The sequence below is a fragment of the Cervus canadensis genome, chromosome 14, assembly GCF_019320065.1.
Source record: "Cervus canadensis isolate Bull #8, Minnesota chromosome 14, ASM1932006v1, whole genome shotgun sequence".
NCBI lineage: Eukaryota > Metazoa > Chordata > Mammalia > Artiodactyla > Cervidae > Cervus > Cervus canadensis.
In genome coordinates, this window is record NC_057399.1 from 9379278 (window position 1) to 9403601 (window position 24324).

The window sequence follows — 24324 nt, forward strand, 5'->3', positions numbered from 1 at the left end:
AAAATACTGTCATGCCGTCCCCCTGCTCCCCGAGCCTGGGTGATGGGAGATGAAAGGTTCTTTCTCAGGCACTCTCTTTCAGAGCGGTGACTGTTCTCCCATGTCGGCTCATTCCCATATGCACGTGGATGCAACTCTTGACCCCTGTTGCCCTTCATGGATCTCTACCAGTTAGCTCAGCTTCTACATACACACACACACACACACACACACACGCAAGTTGGAGGTGGGTGTCCAGTCATGTACATAGAGAAGATATCCACTCGGTCAGCTAAGGGGGAGCAGTATTGTGGTTCTTCCTGTTTGGAAAGGATCTAATGACTAATGATACTGAAGTCCTGTTAGGGAAGGCTTTAGAGTTGGCAGAGCTCTCTTTTTTTTTTGTAAGTTTATTTATTTTAATTGGAGGCTAAGACTCTTGAGGGTCCCTTGGACTGCAAGGAGATCCAACCAGTCCATCCTAAAGGAGATCAGTCCTGGGTGTTCATTGGAAGGACTGATGCTGCAGCTGAAACTCCAACACTTTGGCCACCTGATGTGAAGAGTTGACTCATTGGTAAAGACCCTGATGCTGGGAAAGATTGAGGGCAGGAGGAGAAGGGGACGACAGAGGATGAGATGGCTGGATGGCATCTCCGACATGAGTTTGAGTAGACTCTGGGAGATGGTGATGGACAGGGAGGCCTGGTGTGCTGCGGTTCGTGGGGTCACAAAGAGTCGGACACGACTGAGCGACTGAACTGAACTGAACTACTTCTAGAACATGGAAAAATAGAATTTAAGATGCTTAGTTACAGAGTATTTGTGTGCTTAAGCATACTGTGTTTGTGGGGTTAGGTGGTGGCAGAGCTCTCCTCAGCATCATCCAGGTGATGCTGTAGCCTTGCTCCGTATGGAGAAGCCGAGGCTTGCAGCCCTGAAGCCCTGGGCCGGGTCGAGAACTCTCAGTTGTGCTGTGGGTGCCTCATCAGTAGATGCCTTGCCACCTTCTGCCCAGCCCAGGATGCCAGTTTCACTTTCACCGTCTTCTTCCTTGAAGGAAATGAGGCAGTTGTACACCTCCCTGCCCTGCTTTCTGCTCATCCCCCGTCCCTGTTGATCATCAGCCCTTCTCCCTCCTCCTCGACCAGCATCACTGTTGTGGGACCTCCTTTCTTTGCATATCCAGGTCCCAGGATCACGTCCACTCAGAGCTGACTAGGACCCCAGAAATCCCCCAACCTAACGTGCTCTTCCGTGGGTGGGAATACCGGCCCCCAGAGTACGGGACCTGCCTGAAGTCACGCGGGGACCGTTGAAGCCCTCCTCTAAGTTCATTCTGCAAGCGCCTCCCGCCTCGTCCGCCGTCAGAAGCCCCTTACTCAGATCTCTGAACTCCGTACTACATGCCTAGCCTCAGTCCCCCGAAGCCGTAGCCCCAGCGGCCTGCGAGGCTGTCACCGTCCCGACACCAGAGCTCCCGTGCCTGCTCACCGAGGGGCAGGGGGCTGAGCTCGTGACTGCTGTCCTCTGGTTAAACAGGAGCCCTGGAGGGCGGGGATGGGCAGAGATGTTACCAGCGCCAGTGGCTGCCGGAGCCAGCACTGTCCTTGCCCAGAGGATGGGCATTGGGTGGAGCTCACAGTAAGGGTCAGCCAGCCTGGTGATCCAGAGACAGGACCAGAAGCAAGTGCTGAACGGTTTTGTAGGAAGCACCATCTCTTGACCAGCCACTGATGTCTTCTGAGACAAACACAGCCTAGACGTCTCTTGGGGGTTGTGTGTATGTATGTGTGTATCTGTGTGTGTTGGGGTTTGGTGGGGGGCTGGCGGGGGACAGGCATAGCACAGTTGTGATTTACCTTTGTGACCTATCACTCACCCAAGAAATGGACAGGCAGAGTTAGGACCGACTGCTAAGTGATGATTCCAGGTCAGCCTTTACTTTTCTGTTATTACTAAAGCCAGAATTTCGGGGTTCCACAGCTATTGAGAAGGTGTCCTAAGGTGGCAGTCCTCAAGTCTAGGTTTCTTTATCTATAAAATGGGTATAATCAGGTCTCAGAAGCCCACCCCATAATGTGCTTGTGAAGAGGGTCAGAGGACTGAATGAAATGATTCAGCGACACTCAGGATGTGAAGCTGACGTGTAAACTGTAGACTGCCACAGAATAGAGTTCTAAAATACATCTGCACCTGGGGTCAGTGAATTTCTGCCAAGAACCGTTACCTCATACTACATGCAGAAACGAACTTGAGGCGGATCATAGGCCTAAACATAAAAGCCAGACTGAAGAAGTTGGAAAAGAAAATCTCCACAGCCTTTGGGGTAGGCAAAGATTTCTTCGATAGGATACAAAAAGCACAAACCATGAAAGGGAAAATTGGTAAGTTGATTTCATCAAAGTTAAAAACTGCTTTTCAAAGGACACTGATGTACAAAAAAATTAAAAAGTCACAGGCTCGAAGAAAATATTTTATATATCTGATAAAGACCTGCACCCAGGATATGTAAAGAAGTCTCACAACAAGAGAACAAACAACCCACATGTTTTTATCAGGGAAAGATTTGAAGGGCCATTTCACAGAAGCTCTACAAGTGGCCAGTAAGCACATGATAAGATGTTCAACATCAGTGGTTCTAAAAGAAGTGCAAATCAAAACCACAGTGAGGTATCAGCGCACACCCATAAAATTGAAGACTCAGTAAAAATGCTGGTGAGAGTGTGGAGCTCCTGGGCTTCTCACACATTGGTGTGAGAAGGAATAGAAAATGGAATCAACTCAGAACAACAGTTTGAAAGTTCTGTACAGACTCAGACGTGACACCATACAACCTGTCAATTCCACTTCTAGAAATTTTGTCTAAAATAAGTGAAAACGTATTTAAACGGTGAACAGATAAACAAATCGTGGTACGTTCATGGGATGGGCTATTTCTCAGCAATGAAGAAGGAATGAAATGCTGATGAGCCCAGCGGTGTGGATGAATCTCGGAAGTATGCTAAGTGGAAGTCAGACACAGAAACAGTTTGTATTGTATAATTCCATGAATATGAAACCTTAAGCAAAGAAAAAGCAAAGTTAATCTATAGTGACAGAAAGCTGATTACTGCCTGTGGCCCAGGATGAGAGATTGACTAGGAAAGGGCACAACAGGAGCTTTTTGACATGATGGAGATGTCCCATATCTTTATTATGGTGGTGGTTATAAGGGTCTCTAAATTTATCAGAATTAATCAACTGTATGCTTAAAATGAGCACATGTTATTGCATGTCAGTTATACGTCATTAAGTTGATTTTTTCTTTTAAAAAGCACATGTGCTGTCCCATTTTCTGTAGAAAATAAAAGTCTTGTAAATGAATAAATGTGAGAATGTATATGTATGTGTTATTTATACTGTTGTTCAATTGCTAAGTCGTGTCCAACTCTTTGTGACCCCATGAACTATAGCACGCCAAGCTTCCCTGTGCTTACTATTTCCTGGAATTTGCTCAGACTCATTCCATTGAGTCAGTGAGGCTACCTAACTATCTCATCCTCTGTTGCCCCCTTCTGCTCTTGCCCTCAATCTTTCCCAGCATCAGGGTCTTTTCCAGTGAATCAACTCTTCACATCAGGAGGCCAAAGTATTGGAGTTTTAGCTTCAGCATCAGTCCTTCCAGTGAATATTCAGGGTCGATTTCCTTTGGGAGTGACTGGTTTGATCTTGCAGTCCAGTCGATTCTCAAGAGTCTTCTCCAGCACCACAATTCAAAAGCATTGATTTTTCAGCACTCAGCCTTCTTTATGGTCCAACTTTCACATCTCTACATGACTACTGGAAAGACCATATCTTTGACTATATGGACCTTTGTTGGCAAAGTGACATCTCTGCTTTTTAATCCACTGCCTAGGTTTGTCATAGTTTTTCTGCCAAGGAGCAAGTGTCTTTTAATTTCATGGCTGCAGTCACTGTCCGAAGTAATTTTTAGAGTCCAAGAAAATAAAACCTGTCACTGTTTCTACTTTTTCCCTATCTATTTGCCATGAAGTGATGGGACCGGATGCCATGATCTTGGTTTTTTGAATATTGAGTTTTAAGTCAACTTTTTTGCTCTCCTCTTTAACCCTCATCAAGAGGCTCTTTAGTTCCTCTTCGTTTCCTGCCATAAGGGTGGTGTCATCTGCATATCTGAGGTTGTTTATATTTTTCCCAGCAATCAGATGGGTGTGATTAATCAGTAGGCATTAAAATCTTATTTTGTTTGCTTGTATTTTCTGATACTCCATAAGCTGATTTTCTCATAAGATTAAACAAAATTCAAATATAAAAGAAAACATAAAATCTTATTGGTCACTTATGTTCTTACAGTATATTTTTAGACATTTGTGTTTCCAACTGTTGCCCTATTTGGGATGTATCGTTTGTCCTGATTAATTCCTTACTATTAGGATTGCTCCAGTTGTTTGCTACTATAAGCAACCTAGCAAGAAAATTATTAACTTTAAATTCTAAAGGCAAATATTAAAATTTTTAAAAGCGAAAACAAGGAAAATCAGAAAAAAGTAGGCATGTGAAAAGGTTGCAAAACTTCAGTAATACAAAAAGATAGAAATTTTCAAAAACAAAATCACTAACTGATGATGTTTATTTTCAAACTGAGTTACCTTGTTGTCCACCTTGCTTTCAGCCAAATTATATGCTCCCTTTCACTGTGGGACCTGGACACCTAAGTTAGCAATTCAGTAACTAATACTAAAAAGCAGAGACATTACTTTGCCAACAAAGGTCCATCTTTTCAAGACTATGGTTTTTTCAGTGGTCATGTATAGATATGAGAGTTGAACTATAAAGAAAGCTGAGCACTGAGGAATTGATGCTTTTGAACTGTGGTGTTGGAGAAGACTCTTGAGAGTCCCTTGGACTGCAAGGAGACCAACCAGTCCATCCTAAAGGAAATCAGTCCTGAATGATCATTGGAAGGACTGATGCTGAAGCTGAAACTCCAGTACTTTGGGCACCTGATGCAAATAGCTGACTCATTTGAAAAGACCCTGATGCTGGGAAAGATTGAAGGCAGAAGGAGAAGGGGACGACAGAGGATGAGATGGTTGGATGGCATCACCGACTCAATGGACATGAGTTTGAGTAGTCTCCGGGAGTTGGTGATGGACAGGGAGGCCTGGCACGCTGCAGTCAATGGGGTCGCAGAGAATCGGACACGACTGAGCTACTGAACTGAACTGAACTGAACTAGTACGATATCATACGTCAGGACATACCACTCAATGTCTTTTTAACACAGATAAAACTTTAACAAGGTAACTGTATTAGGACTCTTTTTTTTTTTTTTTGTATTAGAACTCTTGATTGTAAGTGACAGAAACCCAATTGTAGCTAATGCAGAAAAAGGGAATTTATTTAGGAAGGGATAGATGATTCAAGAAAAAAATTGCATAAGTGAAGTGGGAAATGGTAGGCCTGAGGTTCAGATGGAACTAGGAATTCACGTGCTATCTGAAAACCAGTTTTGACGTAATACATGACATCACTGTCTTTCATTGTAGGCTAGTTTCTCATGACAGGAAACATGACCACCAATAGCAGTGGAGAACCTCCATCTTACTGTTTGCATCACCAAAGAGGAGCCAGCCTTCTTTATCAGCATGTGAAAGGACACCATCAAAGGACAGTGATGGAGCCTTCTTGATTCAGATGTCTTCCCCAAAAGTAAGGAAGCTGGTCAGGAGGCAAGGTACTGTTGTTTGCTGGGCTCAGGTGGGCTCCCGTCCACCGTGGGAAGGACCTGAGGTCACAGTGGGAGGAATCACATAGCTGGGAGAAAGGGTCCAAGGGGGTCCAGAGGAAGGAGGAGGAAGCAGTTCCCAGAAGAAGGTGAGCTGGGAAGATAAAATAGGTGCAAAAAAAATGAAGATCTTACACTCAAGGAGCCCTGGCAGACAAACTATCCCTCCCATATACCTTTAGCCCTTTGCTTCCGCTTCCACAACACATCTGGCTAATATCTGTTCACAGCCAACCGCGTGCAGGGCCTGGGGACAAAGAAATGAAGTTAGCAGTTTCATACTCTTTGACTCTACACTGCTTGATATTAATGTTGCCACACCTGACGTTATTTTACTCATTTCAATTTTGAATATTCTACTTTTTATTTTTATTTATCTAATAAGCAGAGAAACCTTGTATTTAAGGGTTTTTTACCTCAGATCTAAGAGTATTGGCCTTTAATGATTTATTATATATATTTTTTAAGTCGTTAAGGATGACTGGGGTAATTTTTATTATACCTTCATTAAACAGAAGTGCATCATCCTTTGTACCTTCTTTTTCTGTTTCTTAATAAAAGACACTTGCTTTTCCTTTCCCCTTCTTCATTCTTTTGATCTGCATTGATGTATGCCAGTAGCCCATTATTTTAGTAAAATAATTTCTTCCAAATATTTTAATCTTTTGATGTCAGTTTTGACAAGATACTTGCTGCAGTTGTTTAGAATTATTTCAATACAATCAACTGGTCTCACCACTTCCTACAAGTTCTGTCTGCCATTCTTGAGTTCCTCCTTCAGAGCTATCATCCTCTTCCTAAGAATACACTTTGAGTACTTTTTTTTTTTTCAGAGAGAATATATGTATTTGCATAATTAATCCCCATTGCCTTCACATATGAATAGCTTGATTTTATATAAAATTCCCGAATCATGTGTTGTTTTTTTTTTTTAAAACCTTTTCAACTGTTGTGTTAACATCTTCCAGGTAGATTTTCCTATAGTGTGTTCTAGGCAAAATCAGGTATAAAAGATGCTCCAGAGAAAAGGGTTTCATGGTCCAATACGTGTGGGAAATGTTCCATACAGTTGTGAATGGACTAGGCGAAGTAGCATGGTGAAGGCCAGGAGACGTCTTGAGATACTGAAGGTGGTTTACTTTTATTTCCAGTGTACCCAACCTATTTGATCACAGTAATCTCAAGAGCAAGCAAGTGACCAATAATATGTTTATAGTTAGTGCTTGTTATAGCCAGGCACTATTCTAGGACTTACTCTATGGGTATCAATTCTTGAGTTCTCATGGCAGCTCTATACGGTCGATAGACTTTTTCAACCCATTTTAACAGGTGAAAAAACAGGCACAACCAAACTTGAGAAAACAGGCTCAAAAATGGCCAATTCAAACTCAGGCAGTCAGTTGCATATTACTCACAGCCCTCACAGTTAGCAAGTAAGGACAGAAGGCAACTTCTATGTGTGTCCCAAGTCTGAAAAGCCTAACAAAACATCTAATTGCACCAAAAAAGGAAAAAAACTTCCCACCAAACAGCCTCTGTAACAGAATTTACCGCTGAATTACTGCAAAGGCACTTTGGGGGGTAATCTGATTATCTCCAGACCAAGTGCTCAAACTCTGCTATTGGCCAATGTCCAAGACCCATCATTGAATACTCATCACCTCATCAATTCAGCCTCCTAGACTGACGGGCAAAACAACATCCAAATATTCATTGCACATCTGTGCTGGGCAGATTATACATTAGCAATTCAAATCCAGCCAGTGTACTGGCCGTTCCTGCAAATGTGTCTGTTTGGGTGAGATGCCTTGTTGTCTGGGACGGATAATAAGGCACTTCGGTCTAATCTTGAAGAACAATCAACCCATCTTGCGAAGGTGACTGTCTGTGTGTGTTCTTGCCCTGGCAGCGACGGAACAATGGCCCCGTAATGCACTCGACTCAGCTGGCAATGAAGTCCCATCCTGATTAGGAGCCTTGGCTGGTGTCAATCACCACGGGATGCACCATTGTCCTCTGGTCCCCAACACAGTTTATTTACAGGAAAACAAAGGCTTTGGGGGGCTATGGCTGCTTCCCAGAGATTGCAAAATAGATTGAGCTGTCAAGCACACAAAGTAGATGAAGATTAATGAGTTGTGTGGACAATAAATATGACGAGATGACCATGAATATGCTAATGGGCATTATCCATATACACCGTAATTGCTACCAAAATTAAAAGGTAGCATGAAGAAGACGGGTCACAAGGTGACAGGGAGATAATCTTAGATGCTTGAGACGCTCACCCCAGATAAGACCCGCTACAGGTTTCCTTACCCCCGATTAAACCATCCTGAAGCAGTATTGTTCACAAGCTGTCTGAATAGGCTCCTTTTAAACAGGGGATATAAGGAGTGGGGTGAAAGAGTAAGCTGGAAAAGTTACTTTAGGGAAAGGTGTAATTAGAATAAGAAAGGTGTTTGTCAAAGGCAAGACGTGCTCAGCTGTCAGGCTCCCTCCTCATCCCCAGGGACAGAACTGATGAGGATGTCACTTGATGCTTCAGCCTCCCACCACCCTAGAGCCACAGAGACTATTATAACTACAAGAATGTTGTTTAGATCGCCTTTTAAGGAGGAGTGGGTGATCTTTCAGAGTATTCCAATACTCTGATGACTTTTTAAAAATACACATATTAGAGACCTTTGAAGTACAAAATGTTTAAAGGCAAATGAAATTCTGTTTCCATGAATGGCTTGATTTTGGAAATCTGTGTCCTGTGAAACTGCGGCATGGCTGTGACATGGCTGATTCCCACCCAGCCTCTCAGCCTGTCTTCACAGTCCCGCATGTGGCAGGTGTTCTCTGACCCTATTCACCCCATCTTCCTGTCCACCCCCGCTGTCTGTGGATGTTGATTAAGTTAGCACCTAGTTTCTATCCTCTGGAGGACCTAGGACAATGGACCTCATCCCCTGGAGATCCATGGAGCATCACCACCAATTGTAAGAACTCACCTTTGCTCCTAAAGATAGAATCCGAATATGTATTTCTTGGCCCACACCAAGAAGAGGGCAGAAGGGTGGAAGAGAGGAAGGGAAGTCAGGAGAAAAATGCAGTCCCAGAGACGGTCTGAGGCTGACTACACGGACTGAAATCTGCCTACCAGGAGAAAAGGGAGATTTGTACAAATATGTGAAACAACCGCTCTGAAGGGGTGGGGGAAAAAGATCGTTGTCCTGTTGTCCAGCCGCTAAGTCCTGTCCGACTCTCTGTGACCCCATGGACTGCAGCACACCAGGCTTCCCTGTCCTTCACCATCTCCCAGAGTTTGCTCAAACTCTTGTCCATTGAGTCAGTGATGCCATCCAACCATCTCATCCTTTGTCGTCCCCTTCTCCTCCTGCCTTCAGTCTTTCCCAGCATCAGGGTCTTTTCCATTGAGTCAGCCAGGTAACTCTGGAAATCATGGAGTCTACAGAACCAAAGGCACATAGGCATTTCACTCTGGTTGACAAAGTTGTTTCCGTGTGCATACAGGTTAACAATTTTGAAACCACTGGAATGGAACAAATGAGTCTATAGATGGCAGATGGTGGAGCCAGGAATCTCCTTGTTGAAGTGGAAGTTTTCAGGTAAGCAAGGGGAGATGGCTTTGAATGATCAACATGGTGATGTGGTTGGAGATATTAGTTTGAATTCATGTTTAATGTAATATAGACACAGATGGTTGCACAAGAAACCTCTATAGATATGTGTATACATAGGTTGGTGTACACACATATATTACCTTGTGTCTCACCTGGCAAGGTGACAATGGCAACAAATGACTCAGTAGCAAAAAGCAAAAGAAAAGTGAAATGTTAGTCATTCAGTCATGTCCGAGCCTCTGCAACCCCAGGTACTGTAGCCAACCCGGGTCCTCTGTCCAGGCAAGTACTGGAGTGGGTGGCCATCCGCTTCTCCACGGGATCTTCCTAACCCAGGGATCAAACCCAGGTCTCCTGTATTGCAGGCAGATTCTTTACTGTCTGATCACCAGGAAAGCCCAGGAAATAGGAAAACCTGGTACCAGCTCTTGGTTTCTAATACCAGATTCCAGTAAAAGAAAGGATTCATGGAGAAATGCCTTAGCCTAGGAGAGTGTGGAAAACATACAAGATAAGCCTAGAGCTTCTTATAATGCCAAAAAGTAAGAAATTGCTAAAAAAAAAAAAAATTTTTAAAACCCACATTGATGCGGAGTATATCAGTGGGACAGAGGAGCAGGAAAATAAAGTAGTATTGGATTATAACCCAAAATATAAAATAAATATCCATGAGTCCAGACTGAGATAGATAAATGATTGAATAAATAAGTAGGAAAATAGAATAGACAAATTAGCCATGCAGAAGAATTCCCAAATAATTTACGTAGACGCCCCACCACCCTCAACAGGTGGAGTATAACTTCTCTCTGTTAATTTTAGGGCCTCCCATAAAGGGTGCAATATGAAAGGGGAGATCTGAGAAACACTGCCTCAGCCAGCTGGTCAAGGTCAGCGTCAGCAGTGATAGGTCAAGTCGCTGGGATGCACTCTTGATATAACGTGATGAGAGAGACAGTTTGCGTCTGTGGCCTTCCTCCCCCAAACCCATAAACTCAATGTGTCAGGCAAGTTTCTATAGGACATGCTGTGAAATACCTGACCAGCGTTCCTCAAAACGGATCATCAAAAATAAAGACACTCTAATGTTAGCTATCTCAATTTTTTTTAAATACAAATTAAAAAACAACAACAGCAGCAAGACAAGCCTGAGAATGTCACAGCTATCCCAGCTTTCCCGATACCACTTGCTGAGAAACTTTTTCCCGCTGTGTATTCTTGCCTTCTTTGTCAAAGATTAATTAACCATGGGTGTGTGGGTTTAGTTCTGGGCTCTATTGTCTTCCATTGATCCATATGTCTGTTTTTGTGTTGATATCATGCTGTTTTGATTACTGTAGCTTTGTAGTATTGTCTGAAGCCTGAGAGGATCATGCTTTCTGCTTTGCTCATTTTCTTCAAGATTACTTTGGCAGTTCTGGGTCTTTCCTGACTTCACATGAATTTTCTTTAGTTTTGTTTGTTTGTGTCAGCGCTGCGGCCTTCTCTAGTTGTGACAAGTGGGGGCTGCTCTCCAGTTGCAGCTCACGGGCTCTCGTTGCCACGGCCCCTCTTGTTGTGCCACAGGAATTCTGGGGTGTATAGGCTTCAGCAGTTGTGACTTGTGTGCCCCGAGGTATGTGGGGATCTTCCGGGACCAGAACTCGAACCGGTGTCCTTTCCATTGGCAGGCAGACGCTTAACCCCTGGACCACCGGGGAAGCCCCATATGAATTTTAGGATTATTTGTTCTAGTTCTGTGAAAAATATCATGAGTAATTTGATAAGGATTGCATTATATCTGTATATGGCTTTGGGTAGGATGGCCTTTTAGCAATATTAATTCTTCTAATCCAAGAGCATGGGATATTTTTCCATTTGAATCATCTTCAGTTTCCTTTGTTAATGTTTTATAGTTTTCAGTGTAGAAGTCTTTCACCTCCTTGTTCTGGTTTATTCCTAAACATTTTATTTTGAGGAGTTCAATTTTAAAAGGTACTGTTTTTCTTTTAACATGCCCTGTCTGATATTTCATTGTTGGTATAAAGAAATGCAACTGATTTCTGTATATTAATCTTGTATCCTGCTGCCTTGCTGAATTTGTTTATCAGTTCCAGTAGTTTTTGTATGGAGTCTTTAGGCTTTTCTACACATCATGTCATATGTGATGGGCTTTAAACAGGGAAAAAGCCTGACCAAGTCTAACAGGCAAGAAGCAAACATGGGCCTTCTCTCTCCCAAAGCCGTGCTCCCACCTGAGGACCCCCAAAAGCCAGTGCACCCTCCTCTGCCTCTGCTGTGTGGGGTACCACTGAAGGGTGAGGGGACCCCTTCTGATGATCCTGGAAAAAGGAACTGCTTCATTTCATATGACCTACTTACAGACCTTGGTGACTGTAGACCATCGATATAAATTCCTAGTTTCTATCATATTTATTTTAGTTGGTGACTTGTAATGTTTGAACAGCATAGAGATTTATGGTCAGAAAATATTAGCTCCTAAACACTGCAACCCTGCCCCCCCAGTCACCTCTTTAAATTCAGATTGTTTCCCCCATTCCATCATTTGTGATCAGATTTGTACAGGTCAGCCCTAGACTGGGGATTTATTTCTGTCCATAAACAAAACCCTGATATTAGTCACAAACTATTTCTGATTCTCAGTTAACATTCTTAAACATCTTGTGTCCCAGGGGACTCTTTTCCCTGTCATATGAAGATGATGTTTCAAGATTTATATCTCCCCCAAGAAGCAAGTGGATCATAAAACCTAATGTATTCCGTGGTTTGGAATGATAATTTTGCAAAGAGGTGAGGGAATATTTCACTGTGGATCATTACAACATCCACGTAAGTTGTTAATATACTACTTACTACTTCCCTTTAAATATTCATCCAGCTCGCGTTTATGAACTGCTCCTGTGTCCCCAGGTTCGGCTGTGAGGGGGCCATGTAATGGTGGTGGGGGCAACGCTGGGGACACCTCCCTGACTTGGGTGGGAGGATTGTGGGTGGGGACAGAAGAGAAGCTGGCAGAGGCAAAATGACCAGTTGTGGGGAGCACGCTGGAGACCGCAGGGGGAGAGAGCTTTGGCAAGGGGAGTGGGCGACATCAGAGTCCAGGCAGGACCCTGTACATGGACACGAGGATGTCTGTCCCTGGAGACTCGGGCAGAGGCACAAGCAGAGCCCAAACGCAGAAAGGATGAGGAAGCGGGTAAGAAAGGTGTGTGATACAGGGAACCTACCAGGGCAGAGGAGGGTTCAAGTTAACCAGTGTTTTCTGAGCATCTCTGCCTTCATCCTCTGCTTGAGTTGTTTCCAGTCTAGTAACAGAGCAGAGAGGCACACGGCAAAGTGTCTTTCCAGGGGGATCATAATGAGGAAACCTGGAGGCAAAGATAAAGACACTTTGAACTCTGTCCCTCAAGAGTAATCTCAGGAAGCTTCTCAAAACGATGAGACGGGATTGTACTGTGATAAGCAGCAGTCTTCCAAAACCGGATTCAAATGCCAGCGCCATCCTTTCTGACTCAGTGACTTTGAGGTGGGCTCACTTCTCAGTGCCTCAGTTTTCCTATCTGCAAGAAGCGGATAATAACATGGCCCACCTCTTAAGATGGCTGTGAGGATGCAGGAAGTGGAATACATCCAGCACTCAGCAGAGAGCCTGAAATGCAGGAAGTACAATGGAAGTTGATCTTTGCCATTTTTCTACGTGGCAGCAACCTAAGGACGGTGGCGCTGGGCTCACCTGGAGGCAGAGAGGGGCCTCCTGTATCTCTCAGCAAGAGACGGATGGTCCAGTCTTCATCTTAGAAAGGAGCCTAGAGGAGGTTAACGCTGGTGTCACAGCCAGGGAAGCGGGGAGCCGCTTCCTACCTCCTGCCCACTGTACGGACTGTGTCCTAATGTAAGCACAGCAGCGAGGAAGGCTTGTTTGAAACTGGGAAGTAATGTGCCTTGTATAGAGCAAAGAGGATGGCAAGGGTAGAAATGCAGATCTTGGGGGTAGGGGGAAGTAATCCTAGTTCCAAGTTGAAGAGATTTTAGATGCCTTCTCCTTTCCTACATTCCATAAACTTCAGTTGGCTTTTCCTTTGCACTGGAATTTAGAAATCAGTGGAAGCACTAGAAGACTGAAGAAGCACGGGCCACACCATGTGACGGTGTTCCATGAGCCCCTGGAGCCACAAGAAGACCAGGCGTCAACGTGGGGCTGACAGAGCCTCCGTCTGTTGGAAACGAGGACACCAGAGACTGGGCACGGGGCAGCCATGGCAGCAGCTTGCAGGTGGGGCTCAGCGTCCGCGCCTGGAGCATCAGAAAGGCAGGTTAGCCCATCGTCTAGAGGGACGCAGGGTTCCAGCATCTACCCTCTAATGATAGCAGCAGGAAGGACCCCAAGTGCACATGGAAACGTTCTCCAGCCTCCGCTCAGCTGGGACACTTGGGGGCACTCTAGAGGTCAGGACCAATCTGAGGGCAAAGTGTCTGCTTGCTTGTCTGTTTTCCTAATGGAATCACAGTCAGGGAATTTTATAGAGTCCATATGGATTCTATGGGTATTTATTGAGACACAATTGCGGGGAGATAATAGTTGGACTAGATCAACGAGCCCAATCTGCCAGTTCCACAGATGAGAAGATCAAGGCCCAGAAGAAGGGAGAAGTCCCAAGGTTCCCTGTGCATCAGGGGCTGCTCTTCAGCCCTCCCCTCCAGCTCCCAGTATGAGCAGCCTTTCTCTCCCTGCGACTTCCCTGCTGTGTCATAACGATTCAGGGGGCGCTGCAGGCTGGGAGTAGCTGGAAGGGCAGAGAGATCCTACTGCCCGCTGTGTGGATGGCGAGACTCGCCTTAAGTCACAAAGCGAGTCAGCGTGGGCCAGCATCTGTGCGCTGTGACCACCACCCCCCCCCCCGGGCGCCCCGCACCCCTCGCCCTTCATGTTTCAGATGTAGGGACACCACTGTGCCACTAGCCAGAGCGGCCAGCTTCCAGGACACAGAGGCTGCTCCCTGCGAGCGCAGAGCAAGCAGCGGGCTCCTCGGGCTCCGCCTCCCTCTCCTGGCAACAAACACAGCAGCTTTGATCAAAATCCCTTGTCTTTACAAGTCATATCGCTCAGAGCTCCTTCACTTCCTCTGTCTCGTTGAAACGTTGTGAGCGCTTGGGAAGATAGGTGGACAAGCAGTGTGATCCCCGCTTTGCAGATGAGGCAACTAAGGCTGGGTGGGGCTTAAACACGGCCTCTGAGCATCAGAGCTGGGGTCTGAGCCCAGCTTCTCTTGTGTTCTCCCAAATCAAGCGTCTCTGAACCTCAGGAACCCTTCTTAAACTAGACTGCTCCCTGAGATTGGGACGCCACCGCCATGAAGGTTTTAACAGCTCAGGGGCTGGAGGAAATCCCTAGCGTCAGCCCCAGGTCTCCCAGGCGGGTGCTGCCTCTGCCCCCGCAGGAATGTCTGATGTGTGGACGCCGTCGCCCTCTGGTGGCTGATGGGCAGAGCGCCGCGTAGACCCAGCGGAACAAAGGCCCTGCAGCCTCCCAGCCGCCCCTCGCTGGCCCGGTGGGAAGCGGCGGTGGCAGGCTTTTTTTATTCTGGGGGCCCGGGTCTTCACTGTCTCAGCTTGACCGACTCATGAAATGCACATCATCCCGTGAAGCGGCGGCTGAGAGGCTGAGGGGCCGAGCCTGAGGGGCTGAGGTGGAAGTGTGACTTCGGCCCGCCGCTTTGGCAGGCTTTTGACGGCGAGGTCAGCAGCCACCGGGTTTGCTGCGGTGCTCTCGTGGCCAGCTGGAGCGTGTCGATTCCCGCCCAGAGCCGCCCCAGCTCGCCCCTGGGCCGACCCGGGATCCAGCTCCTGCGGGGAACCGCGGCGCTCCCTAGCGCTCGCTGAGCGTGGGGACGCCCGCACGTCTCCGGTCCCTCCGCCGGCGGGTCAGAGCCGCGGCCTGCCTGAGTCTGAGACCTCGCTCTGACGCTCCCAGCTCGGGCACGACCTGTGTGTTCCACGGGTGGCATGCCTCAGACGGCCCATCAGGGAAGGGTGATGGCCGCGGCGCTCAGGCCGCAGGGGGGCTGGTGAACACATGTAAAGAGGTGAGAGCTCTTAGGAAACGCTCAGGAAAGGGAGCTCCTCCTGCATTATGATGTAGAAGCTGCTTCTTACGGGCTTGCCTCCGCCTGGAATGGTGTACCTCGGAGTTGGAGCTGAGCTGCCTTTTGTATAAAAATTGATCTTTTTGATGCACACATTTGGTATAACCTTCTTCACCCTGTGGTCAGTATGCCCCTGATGTGAGAGGAAAGGCTGAGGAGGCCTTCAGGGCATTTGCTAGTCTAATATTTATTGATCAATGGGGTTCTTTCCTACATAGATTTGCATTACATGCATGGATTTGTAAATTAGGAAATGGTAACCTACAACTGAAATACCGGGTGTGATCCAACCTATAACTGTACAAAGCAGAGGCCAGTGGCAGATATGGAAGCCATACATCTACTTACAACCCTGAAGACCTTCCTACCAACCCAGGACCATTTAATATTTTCATTAATGACTTGAAGGATGGAATCGAGACCCAACTAATCAGATTTCTGCATGATACAAAGCTGGAAGGGATCTTAGCTACTTTGGAGGACAAGATTAAAATACAATCCAAGCTTGACGAATTGCAGAGAAGAACCTAAATCAATAAAGAGACAGGCAATAAAGATAGATGCAAGTTGCTCTGAAGAGAGCTGAGAAAATTAGCCAGATACCAAATGGTGATGAGAGAAATGAGTTTTGAGGGGGCCAGGAGGAGCTACCTGGATGTAAATTTAAGTCATACTCTTTGTGAAGTGAGGGCTCAGCTCTGTCATCTGGTAGATTCTCAAACTTCAGTGAGTGTAAGAATTATCCAGGAAGCTTGGGAAAATGCAGGTTTCCAGGCCAAAGCCCTGAGATTGTGATTCAGTGGGTCTGAAATGGGGTTAAGCTGGTTCTGGGCTAAGTGGTCCATCGGTGGCACTTTGAGAAAGCCAGAGCCCAGCAGATAAGGCAGCAGCCTCTACCCACACCACTATTTCCCCAGTATTTAATCTGGATGCATCCCATGGGACCCTCTGCAAGAAGTGACTTCCATGGTCAAACAAATTTGGAGATACTCTCTTTTAGGAAGAAAAGCAAAAAATCACAAGCTCAGTGAGCATGTTAATGATTCCAACATATTCTGCAGTGAAATAAACAGCTTCACTTAGGTTAATCCAGAGCTTCCCAAATGTTTTGACCCGGGAGCCATTTCTTCATGTGTTAATGACTTCCAGTAGCATCTTGTGACTCACACTTCAGACACTGTGATGCCACTCAAGCCCTGCTCCGTCAGATTCTCCAGGATCTCTCAGTCTGTCACTGCCCTGTGCTAAAACCACCTAAGGGGTGAGAACCTGAAATCCTTTTAAGTTATGCTCTATCTCCTCCGCTTCCCTAGGCCTGAACTTTCCTCTTACCTTTTAAGAAGATGGGAGCAGATTAGTTAGAGCTTCGAGTCTGGAGCCTTCTCTTGCCTGGTGACAGTGCTCTGTGCGTCCTGGGTCACGGGGGGAGGAAGGGCGCTTCGCCGTCTTTGTTCACTGTCTTCCTTGAGCTTGTATCACAGAGTGCTACTTGCCTGGCCATCGTCTGTTCTCTCCTCTCCCCTTGTAACAGAATCCCCCTGATTGTTGAATGCGGCCTCGTGCCACACTACAAAGCTGGTGTCTCAGCCTCCTTTCCTGAAGAAGGGAATGTCAGTCCACTTCAGTGTTCTTGGAGAATTCTCCAATGCCTGGAGAATTCCATGGACAGAGGAGCCTGGTGGGCTTAAGTCCATGAGGTCGCAAAGAGTCGGGCACGACTGAGCGACCGACCCACACGTAGCCTCCTTTGCAGATGGGGTGGTCCATCAGAAGTGCGCGGAAGTCACTGGGTGAGTGGCGGGGTTCTGGGGAACTGCTCTATGAAGGGCACCCACAAACTTGGAAGGCACCCTTTGTGCCCTTCCCTGCTCCCTTCTTCTTCCCAGTAGGAGCACTGGCAGCCGCCACGGGCCGTGAGGGGAGCGGGCAGAGGGAAGCCGCTTAGGAAGGAGGGCAGGGCAGAAGGTTGAGACGGCTGGTGAGGCCGCGGAGCCGCCCTGCGCTGCCCACGAGGAAAAGTGCACCCCTGTTTCACTGAAGCCGTCGTTTCCCAGGTCACTGTTCCCAGCTGTTAAATGCAGCTTCAGATTCACACAGAGCACAAAGATTTTTGGCTTTGCTGATAGCTCAGTTGGTAAAGAATCTGCCTACAGTGCAGGAGACCTGGGTTTGATCCCTGGCTCAAGAAGATCTCCTGGAGAAGGAAATAGCAACCTACCCCAGTATTCTTGTCTGGAAAGTCCTATGGATAGAGGAGCCTGCTGGGCTACCGTCCACGGGGTCACAGGAGTCGGACACGACTGGGCAGACGTGTCCGCCACCACGCAGCCCAGCCACGCCGGCTCCGTGCTGAGCGCGGCCCCCGGCCCTGCCCACCTCCGGCAGCTCTGATGTGCTGCGTCTCCGGCCGAGGCAGTCATGCTCCTCGAGCCTGGCCCCACTTCCTGCCCAGCCATGCCTGTGCCTTCGGCTGCCTCTCTCTTTTCTCCTTTATTGGAATTAACTGTGGAATTAAATTAACCCAGAATGACAGTTTTGAGAGTTTCACATCCCTCCAGAATGAACTTCTCTGTTAAAATGTTTGTATGTAAAACAGTCTTTTCCCTCAAGTGGTATAACCTACATTCCTGTCTGTAACTAGTTAGCAACTCCTGAGAAGAAGTGGGGACTTCACTGACTGGGGGCAGGAGGAGAAGGGGACGACAGAGGATGAGACGGCCGGATGGCATCACTGACTCCATGGACATGGGTTTGGGTGGACTCCAGGAGTTGGTGATGGACAGGGAGGCCTGGCGTGCTGTGGTTCATGGGGTTGCAAAGAGTCAGACACGGTTGAGCGACTGAACTGAACTGAACAGGACAAGAAGATATCGCTGCAGCTCCCTTCTATTTCTGACCTCGATGCCTCAAAGCAACACAAAACTCTGGACTTGTCCTCTCCTGTTCTTTGGGAAGCCCATCTGCATGGAGCTCTTATCCAAGTTCAGACCAAGTGAGGCTGTTGCAGCTCTGAGAGCTTCATGTGGGAGACTCTCCTGGGAGAAGGAACTAACGTCCACTGAATGCCTCTGGGCTGACTGGTGGGTACTCATCACCTTTCCCCTTCAGTCCAACCTCCTCTCATCCTCTTCCAGATCCCTGAACCAGCCTCACTGACTTTGCTATCTGCTCTCTGCAGATATTCATGTTGTGAACCCGAATGTGGATAACGTGAACCCTTGCAAAGTGTGTTTTCACTCAGTAATACAAGTGGCATGTACGTGTCTTAAAACAGGCAGGAACCCCATATAATGCATTCTACATCCACTGTGCCTTCTGGTGATTGCATGGATGAATGAACAAACAAATGAATGCTGAGTAAATACTTAGCAAATTAAATACTTATAAGCATGTGCAAACCATGTTACTCCCATGGTGAAGAAGTTTAAGGTGAAACTTGCAAGGTTTCACTGGACGATAGTCGGACTCTCAGTCCGATTATTAGATACTCAAAACAAAAACTACCCCTGAGCTAGTCTTTCCTGAATAGCTCGCAGATGATATCCTCTTCTTGTAAATGAATCTATTCCCTCTAAACATTTCATGAAGCGGAAGAGGTAGACGTCTCTGACTGTTAAGTCATTTTTTCAGTATGCTCACCAGGTTGCTTATTGGATGTCTTGTGCTTTATCTTCAGCATCCTTTGGCCAAATAAACCAGTCAGTGCTCAATTCTCCAATTGACTGGATAGCTCAGGGAACAAACCCTCAAATCTGATTACAGGAAAATTCATTACTTTAAGTCCTCCCTCAGGGTTCAGAGCTCATAAAAGAAACCTCCAGAGGCCCCAGCTCAGGGGAAGAAAGGCTCTGGGCTGCGAATCTACAGATCGGCAATAATTAACCTGAACTAATTATGGTCAAGCCCCAGGTCAGTCTTCCCAGATCAAGACTGCCTCCTGACAAGTGGGCTTTCAGAGGAAGAACTTTTCACTCAAACGCAAAAGGAACATTCAGCAGATTTTAATATACAAGGGCAAGACCCAAATGGCCTCCTCTACCAGGCAAAGACCAGCCAGGTCAGAGGTTCACTGGCAGGGAACACAGAGCCCCTAAAAATCAAATACACAAGGATGCTGTCCCTGGCCCTGCATATGATCAGTTCAGTTCAGTCACTTAGTCGTGTCTGACTCTTTGTGACCCCATGGACTGAAGCATGCCAGGCTTCCCTGTCCATCACCAACTCCCAGAGCTTACTCAAATTCATGTCCATCGGGTTGGTGATGCCATCCAACCATCTCATCCTCTGTCATCCCCTTCTCCTCCTGCCTTCAATCTTTCCCAGCATCAAGGTCTTTTCCAATGAGTCAGTTCTTCGCATCAGGTGGCCAAAGTATTGGAGCTTCAGCGTCAACATCAGTCCTTTCAATGAATATTCAGGACTGACTTCCTTTAGGATGGACTGGTTGGATCTGCTTGCAGTCCAAGGGACCCTCAAGGGTTCAAAAGCATCAATTCTTCGGCACTCAGCTTTCTTTATAGTCCAAGTCTCACATTCATATATGACTACTGGAAAAACCATAGCTTTGAATAGATGGACATTTGTTGGCAAAGTAATAATGTCTCTCCTTTTTAATATGCTGTCTAGGTTGGTCATAGCTTTTCTTCCAAGGAGAAAGCATCTTTTAATTTCATGGCTGCAGTCACCATCTGCAGTGATTTTGGAGCCCAGAAAAATAAAGTCAGTCACTGTTTCCATTGTTTCCCCATCTATTTGCCATGAAGTGATGGGACCAGATGCCATGATCTTAGTTTTCTGAATGTTGAGCTTTAAGCCAACTTTTTCACTCTCCTTCTCTCCTCTTTTACTTTCATCAAGAGGCTCTTTAGTTCTTCTTCACTTTCTGCCATAAGGGTGGTGTCATCTGCATATCTGAGGTTACTGATACTTCTCCCAGCAATCTTGATTCCAGCTTGTGCTTCATCCAGCCCAGCGTTTCTCATGATGTACTCTGCATAGAAGCTAAATAAGCAGGGTGATAGTATACATCCTCGACGTACTCCTTTCCCGATTTGGAACCAGTCTGTTGTTCCATGTCCAGTTCTAACTGTTGCTTCCTGACCTGCATACAGATTTCTCAAGAGGCAGATCAGGTGGTCTGGTATTCCCATCTCTTTAAGAATTTTCCACAGTTTGTTGGAAAAACATGTCATGTTGCATATGATATTCCTAAGGATTTTAAAACAAATACTACCGTAGATATCAAGGCAGAAAGACAAACACCAAGCTATGAAAAGGATGTACTTTTTATTTAATAAATTAAAAAATGACAGAAAAATAAGAAAGAAATAGAATATTCCAAAAGAAAAAATGGTAAATTATAAGGAGAGATAGTTCACCACAGAAACTATAACCAATGAATACAATCAACATGGTATTTTTAATGTTCAGCTTTAGTAATAAAAAATCAAACAGTGAGAGAACTTTGTCTTAATAAATTATTAAATGATGGGTATAACACTCATATTCGTAGAGTGATGAATCGAGCACTCTCATACATTCTTGGAGTGTAAAGAGATAGACATGCAACTTTTGGAAGGCGATTTGGCATAGGTAACAAAAGTCTTAAAATATGTATATCCTTTAACCTTTTGATTTAGGAGTTTTTATCCTTCGGGCAGTGGTTCTCAAGCAGGAGCGTTTTGCCAGCTGGGGACACTGGCAATCTGGAGATGATGATTGTCAAGATGGGAGAAGGGTTATGCTGCCGCTACTGACATTTGTGCGTGCGTGTCAGCATCAATTTACGATAAAAACTCTCTAGGAAGTAGGGATAGAAGGAACCTACCTCAGCATAATAAAGGCTGTATACAACAAACCCACAGCAAACATTCTCGGTGAAAAACTGAAAGCGTTTCCTCTAACATCAGGAACAGGGCAAAGATGTCCACTCTCGTCACTTTAATTCAACATAGTTTGGGAAGTCCTCGCCACGGCAATCAGAGAAGAAAAAGAAATAATGGGAATCCACATTGGAAAAGAAGTAAAACTGTCACTGTTTGTGGATGACATGATACTATACTTTGAAAATCCTAAAGACACTACCCGAAAACTACTAGAGCTCAACAATGAATTTGGTGAAGTTGCAGGTTACAAAGTTAACACACAGAGATCGCTTGCATTCCTGTACACTAACAGCGAAAGATCAGGATGACAAATTAAGGAAACAATCTCATTCACCATCACAACAAATGGAATAAAATGCTGAGGAATAAACCTAAGGAGGCAGAAGACCTGTACTCATAATAAAACTGTAAGATAGTAATGAAAAAAATCAAAGGTGACACATTCTACAATGCACGGAACAGCCCTCCGAGGATAAGAATTATTGGTCCAGAACATCAATAGTGTCATTGCTGAGAAACCCTGACTTAGGGGAGAAAACTCTAGTAAGTACACAGGGATATGTATTGAAGAATAGTCAGTGCAGCACTGTGTAAAAAGTTAAACATTAGAGGCAGAGCCCAGCCAGAGAGGACTAGTAAACTCACACCCCTGCATATATGCCACAGAGCCACTGAAAGGTAAATAACTCTGTGTTCATCAGTATGGAAATACATTGTGCTAAGTATCTAGTTTCAGAATCACGTGCCTCATACGATAATATTTCGTGTTCATTCCCTGGTAGCTCAGCTGGTAAAGAATCCTCCTGCAATGCAGGAGACCCGGGTTTGATTCCTGGCTGGGGAAGATCCTCTGGAGAAAGATGGGCTACCCACTCCAGTAGTCTTGGGATTCCCTTGTGGCTCAGCTGGTAAAGAATCCGCCTGCAATGTGGGAGCCCAGGGATCAATCCCTGGGTTGGGATGATCTCCTGGAGAAGGGAACGGCTACCCACTCCAGTATTCTGGCCTGGAGAACCCAATGGACTGTATAGTCCCATGGGGTCACAAAGAGTTGGACACAACTGAGCGACTTTCACTTTTATGTGTATAGAGCAGGTCTGAGTGCTTTTAACCACCATGTCATTTATCTGACAGTGGTTTTCTCTAAGCGGAAACATGATGTGTGTGTGTGTGTGTGTGTGTGTGTGTGTGTGCGCGCGCACATGCGTGCTCACTCACTTAGTCGCGTCCAACTCTGCAACCTCGTGAACTCTAGCCCACCAGGCTCCCTCGTCCACGGAATTTTCCAGGCAAGAATGCTGGAAACGTGGTGGGTGATTGTAACTGTTTATTTAGCTTATCAGTGTTTTCTATTTTCCTTTCAACAACATGGCTAATGGAGACCTTGTGATGTAGCGTTTAGGACCAAGGACTTTAGAATCAGACACCGAGAGGCCTGGCGTGGTCCCTTCCCCGCAGTGTGAAGACGCACGTGATCTGGTACCAGGGAGCCTGCAGTCTACATGCCCACAAGCTGCTGGGGCCGCCCCCACAAAGCTTCAGCCCGGTCCCCATAAAGTCACCCCATGGCATGATGTCACCTTATCCCTTTTCTTTTCCTGAAAGTCATCCAACAGCAACAATCTTTGTTGAAACTGGAGACCAAACTTTAAATTACTTGGAAGAACTGTCCAAAGCAGTCGAAATAGAGCAGGAGAATGAACAGGGGAGACTGTGAGGAGGTGAGAGGCTGCAGACCTCCGAGAAAGCCAGCCAACGTAATTCTGAAAGTGAGGAACACCCCCTGACGTGCAAAACTGGAGTAGCTTGTTTTTTGCGGTGGGAAGGTAGGAGTTATCTGCTAGTATGAGGAGGCTTTACAGATGGAGTTTGCTTTTAAGAAGCCAGGGGGTGGAGCTAAGTGAGGGATCACCCAAGCCAGTGGTATTTGCAGTCTTCCCCGAGAAGCTGTGAAGATGGAATCTGTATGGCAAAAATAAAACAAAAAATGAAATAAAAACCAGCTTCTTATCTCCACTAGCTGGGGAGCAATGCAATGCAGGAGAGCCGGGTTTGATTCCTGGGTCAGGAAGATCCGCTGAAGAAGGAAATGGCAACCCACTCCAGTATTCTTGCCTGAAAAATGCCATGGACAGAGGAGCCTGGCTGGTTACAGTCCATGGAGTCACAAAAGTCAGACACCACTGAGCAACTAAACCATCACCACCAATAAAAGTTAAACAAACTTCTGTGTAATACCTTGTATCCTTTTTTAAAAATCATTGTGCTCAGGACAGTGGTGAAGCAATCAAGCATGCTCCGCATCTTTGCAGAGTTTTCAGTCTGTTCAGGGAGCCACAAGTTGGTCAAATAATTCCACAAATTGCAAATGTGACACGGTGAGTCAGAGCTTGGACTTTGGAGGTAGACAAACCCAGGATCTCGGCCTTGCTCGCCCATTTAACCTCTCAGAGAGTCGTTGCTCACCCGCCAAATGGACAAGTACAATAGCCCTACCTCACAGGGCTGTTGCAAGGCATGCAAGACACTTAGCGCGGTGCGCAGCACCCAGTGAGTGCTCACGAGATGCTGGGTTTGCTTTACTGTTTGTACAACTGACCATAGGTGCAACAAGAGCGGCAGGAGCACAGTGAAGGGAAGACGGCATTTGTAAGACCTTAAAATGGAACGGGCCGGGGAGGTCTCATTTAGATGGTGGGTCGTCACAGCTTCCTTGGGGAAAAGCTAAAGGGGACAAAAAGAACATTCATCTCCACGAATTTACCAAAGCTTTGGGAATGCTTCAGATTCTCCTGGTACATGGTACCAGTGTTCTAGCAAAGCTTAGGGGCCAGGAGACCCCCGCCACCATGACATATGAAGCCCATGATGAAGCAGAGGCCCCTCACACACCCCGT

General features: G+C 46.1%; 1 long non-coding RNA gene across 1 annotated transcript; it reads left to right on the forward strand.

The window, feature by feature from the left end:
• Positions 1 to 661: 661 nt before the first annotated feature.
• LOC122453213 lies at positions 662 to 24324 on the forward strand. The gene is made up of 4 exons (XR_006272976.1): positions 662 to 3009; positions 5532 to 5719; positions 9293 to 9387; positions 22823 to 24324. It is a non-coding gene; the product is annotated as an uncharacterized LOC122453213 (long non-coding RNA).